We start from the raw sequence: 5,408 nt of genomic DNA, 5'->3' as shown, positions 1-5,408 counted from the left end.
AGCCACGTACGACGTGTAAACATTCGAAGGTTGTTCAGTTCCTGCAAGATGGCTCGTATCTCATACGCTTTTCGTGACCGTCACTTATCTCTTTCATTCTTCACCACTACTCGACGATCTAACGACACTTCTGGATTTAGGACCCTAACATTCTTAGGCATTGGGGAAGTCGGGAGGACATCTCCTTTTACAAGGTCAGAGTGCCTTCTACTGATGCTCAGCCATATCCAAAGACTTGGGAGTCGCCTCAAGACATATCGTATTACTACTTGCTACACGTACAACTCGACGCGAGATCCAGATTGAATTTCTAGAAAGGAACCTAACGACGTTACCTGAACCCGAACATTTTGAAGAAATTTTGGGACATTTAGGCATTGGTGCATGACCTACGGAACCTACGCACCCACATCGAGAAACCGTGAGATTAATTATGTAGATTTTGTTTTGAGATAGCATAGATAAAGCACCGTTGGATGAAATTGAGTAGAACTGGAAGTGATCACGTTACATTGACCATATGGAGTGATATTGGAATGAACGTACGATTTAGTACAATATATTGACGCCAGGCCAGCGTAATTATATTGAAGTAAATCACGCAAAAGTCCCAATGTTACTATATAAGGAATATGAAGCGATTCAAAGGAAATTTTGGTAAGAACCACTTGAGTATACGCATTATGGTCTGGAAAGGATAACCACGTAGCCCAGATACTGTACAAGGAGGGCCTTGATTGTGGAATTGATAACCCGAAAATTTGTTATAGATATAGACACCTTGGACAGTTAAGGAAAAAGTTCTCAAATAGGAAAAAAAACTTTGGACTTACTTGCGGTATAGCAATCATTATCTCAGCTATGGAGACTCGCATGGATCCTGATTTTAGTTAGGGTACGTTTCTTCACAACAATTTATTGTCTCGGAATTGTTTAACACTAGAGCGATAGAAAACTTATATCTAAGAACTTTAGTGTTATGATTAATAAGCCATTAACAACCATAAGAGTCAAGTATTCTATAAGACAAACTAATGGTAAGCTGGCAGAGATAGAGGAATAATTTAAGGTAGTACCTTAAAATTAACAGGTGGGTCATTGGAGATGACCTCATGTCAACAAAACTTGGAAGTTTTATAGTAGTAGTTGGAAAGGATTAGTTACCTGCGCACAAGCAGATATTATTTGAGAAGGTTGATAAAATTTTCACGACAGTATAATAAGATTTGGGTGGAATGGACCTTAAGATTAACCCAATACTCATCAAGTTAGGAAGCTTGATGTAAAATTTAGAATGAAGTATAGGGTTAACCTAATACTCATTGAGTTAGGAAGCTTTGATGAGATAGTTGGAATGGACTGACTTTCAAGGATGAAAGTGAAAGTTATTTATAGTAAAAAGATTATTCGTATACCTCGCGAGGATGGTGAGCCAAAAGCCATCTGGGTTACTTCAACAACCCGAGATCCCACAATGGAAATGGGAAGGGATGACGATGGATTTCATCCCGAAGCTACCGAAAACAATAGCCAGTTATGACACTATCTGGATCATCGTTGACCGCCTCACCAAATCTGCTCACTTTCTAACCATGAAAGAAACCGATACAATGGACAACGATACATAAAGGAAATTGTATCCCGTCACTTCAGCAATTCAAATTCTATACTACCCAAGAATCTTATTTGATGCTCATTCTTATGCGACTCTGAATCCTAACTTATTCCGAGAGAATTCTTAATCGATGATAATCACACCATCACCCTATTAGTCATACCAGTTCGAGATTTCCAAAATCAATGGGTAGTTAATCCCCATCCTCATACTCTCCCTTTCGTAACTCACTTATAAGCAACAACTTTACACTTAAGCATTTTTGGTCAAAAGACTTATGCCCTACCAATAGTCATCAACCACTTTTAAACTCAATGGTTTTTATTACCTCAAAGATCACCCGAAATTCTCAAAATCTTTTACTCAATCCTCATCAATCCTTTTCCAATTTGTAACCTCCAAAATATGAAAATTTTATTTGCCAAAAATTTTTCACACACTATTTTAAGGTACGATCCTCTGAAAGTTTTATAAAAGTAAATTTATCTTATTTGCCATTCGTGCAAATTTTTGAAATCGTATATGTTATATAAAATAAAGTAAATGATTACTTATTTTGACAAATACATATAAAATTTTACTTTTGCATTTACAAATCAAATCTTTTATTCAAAAGATATTTCACTTTGAATGGTACATGTTGTACATAACCCTAGTTTACTAAGGACTTCGTTTCTTTTCTTACATTGTCACCTAAAACGATTTCTATAAAACTTTCGTTGCTTATTATATAAAATTTTTCGTTGCTTATTCGTATCCAAGTCATCATGAAGACTTTACAACTGTCGAAATTGAGAGATTCATGTGTGTGTGTATGTGATGAAGGGACTTACTACCACGTCCTGCAGAGCCTTCGGGCATCCGCTAACACTTAAACCATTCAAAATTACTGCGTTACCCTAAGGATCTTATTTGCCACGTCTGTTGGAACGATGCTCTTTCTTACATAACTCGAAGTCCTGACTTATTCCAAGAGATTTTCATCTAGCGATATTAACACCATCAGTATTCTGACTTTAATGTTAGTCATAACCTGTTTGGCATCTTGCAAAGTCAAGAAGCGATTAACTTCTCATCCTCATGCTCTATCCTTCATACCTCACTTTTTAGCAACGGCTTCGCACGTGAACATTTTTGGGTCAAAGACTTAAGTCCCTGATAATCATCAAAACTACATTTAATTCATTAGTTTTCATTACCTAGTAACATAACAACCGATGATTCAAATATTTTTCACTCAACCTTTTTCAACTCGTAACCTCTGAAATACGAAAAACTATGTTTATCAAAATTTTTACACGTTGATTTTACACGTTGCTTATTTGTGCGGTCCTCACGAGATTTATGGACAAATGAAAGTACTAAAAACTTTTCTATCACTTACGTGATTTATAAAATCATATATGTATAAATTTACCCTTACTTATTTTGGGTTAGTACATACTAAGTTATACCTTCAAGATAATTAAAAATCGCTCTTTTATTGAGTTGTTTTAAGTCAAATAATTTTGTGCAAAATGTTACTCGTTATACATACTTCTAAATTTACCAAGAACTTCGTTCCATTTATGTTGTCGCATCAAACATTTAAATTTTTTTCAAAACTTCCTCGGTTGATTTTATTAAAGGTTTTCGTATTTGACTACACCATGTAGGGATCACATTTCTTCTCTCCCTCTGTTAGGGATTGATGTGCTGGATCGAGACCTTTATTTATGAACGGATTTGAGTTGTTTTGTTACACGAATTGATTTATTGTATATGTGGTATTTTATTGAATTCAGGTTGATTTCACACATATATAGGCAACTAGTCCTATCCGTGTAGTTTAGTTTGTCGGTAAATCCGATTCGTTCCACAGGGAGATGGAGTGTTTAATGGTTTTTTTCAATAGTCTTTGATGTCAAACTTAATTAAAGGGGATTTTGGATTAGGAATTTATAATATAACAGTAATAGAAAATAACCTAACTAATTTCATAAATAAAATTACAAGATTACAATTAATAACTTAAAAAGGAACTAAATGAAATTATGCTAATTATGATGCATTAATTATATTACTAGATGGTAATTAGTAAAATAGTAATTTTTAATAAATCTATATGTTTAGAATTTTGTTTTGAGTAATTATAATATAAACTTATTTAAATTAACTAAATGACAAGTTTTAATTATATTAATATAAATTATTAGGAATAGTAATTTAACTAATTACAAACTAATTATAAATTATAAACTTTTAATTAACACTAATTATAAGGTTAAAACATGTATTAAGGTATTTTATAATAACTAATATTAATTATATAGTAATAACCTAAATATAAATAATTAAATAATTAAAACCCTAATTTTACCCTAACTGGTACTGTAGCCGCGTTATTACCTTACGCGTTTTGCGTATTTATACGCGTATCGCGTATAATTTAAAACCTACGCGAATTGTGTGATTCTGATCGTACAGTTTGATTTACAGGCATACGCGTTTCGCGTATACCATACACGATTCGCGTATGATATATAAACCGTGACAAACAGTCTGTTACGGATTTAAATGTTTTTATGTATTGTTTTTATATTTTAAAATAATAATTCGTAAATAATGATAATAATACGTTTACAAGAAATAATAATGGGATACATGGGAGTGTTTACTTAAATGTGTCACCCCTAGGTCCATGGATTGTTTTGAATTTTAAGCCTTATTAAAATGTTTTAGTATTAAACTTTATATTTTTCTTTCGAAAAAATATAAGGTTACAACTAACTAAAATAAATCTAATTTTCATCGGATTCTATTTAGATAGCTACTATTCCCTAAGTATTTAAATTGAGACCTAGCCTAGTTTTGACTTTCGCCAATACCCAAATTATAACGGTTTCCCTTTTTATAATTTCACTGTCATGTACTTATTGATATTACCCAAACCACCGAAGTTTATTTCTAAATTGGTGTTAATAACTTATCCATAAATTCGTCTAGATCATTTTAATGTTGAAGCTTAATTTATGTAAATAAAAACAACTTTCGTTATTTAAATTTAATAAATTAAGTGGCAAGAGTTAAATACCTAATTACACAATAATGGTTCTTTTAACTAGGCTCAATATTAAAAATACTAAAGTTACATTTTAACTTTTACAATTGATAACAATCCATTTCACTAGGGGCTCTACATCTAAGCAAACACTATGAAAATTTAGCTATTCATTACGCTAGGGTAAACATAAAAATATGGATATGCAAACATAATAACAACGATAATTTTAACAGAGTAAACTTACTAAAATATCTTCACTTTCATTAACTTCAAACGGTAGAAAATTACAATAATAACACCCCTTTCACGCGTACAATAACACCCTTAATCACGAATAATACACCCTTAATATTTGAAACTATCCTAAATATTGAACCTTGAGATTAAAATGAAAATGATACAGAGTACTAAAAATAAATGACAATAATTTGTATGTGTGTATATTAATTGTCTCCCCTTGCTTTCAACATGTACTCCGTATTTATCATTGAGAAATAGTAGTAGGTGAAGCTTAATTGGTTCCTTGCTGTAGCACAATTCAGAAAAAGAATTGATTTTTAAACACAAAAGCAGCCGCCCCATTTCAGTTTCATGATTAACTCGGCCTAACATTACGCGTTTCGTGTAGAGGTCACACGATTCGCGTAAGGCTAAATTACTACGCGTTTCGTGTAGATCTACACGATTCGCGTAAGAGATAATGGCAGTTTTCTTTATTTTTCTTTTTCGTTTGTTCTATGTTGACCTCGT

Source organism: Rutidosis leptorrhynchoides, chromosome 3 (assembly GCF_046630445.1).
Source record: "Rutidosis leptorrhynchoides isolate AG116_Rl617_1_P2 chromosome 3, CSIRO_AGI_Rlap_v1, whole genome shotgun sequence".
Lineage (NCBI taxonomy): Eukaryota > Viridiplantae > Streptophyta > Magnoliopsida > Asterales > Asteraceae > Rutidosis > Rutidosis leptorrhynchoides.
The sequence above is the reverse complement of the archived record's forward strand: the minus strand, read 5'-3'. Positions refer to the sequence as shown.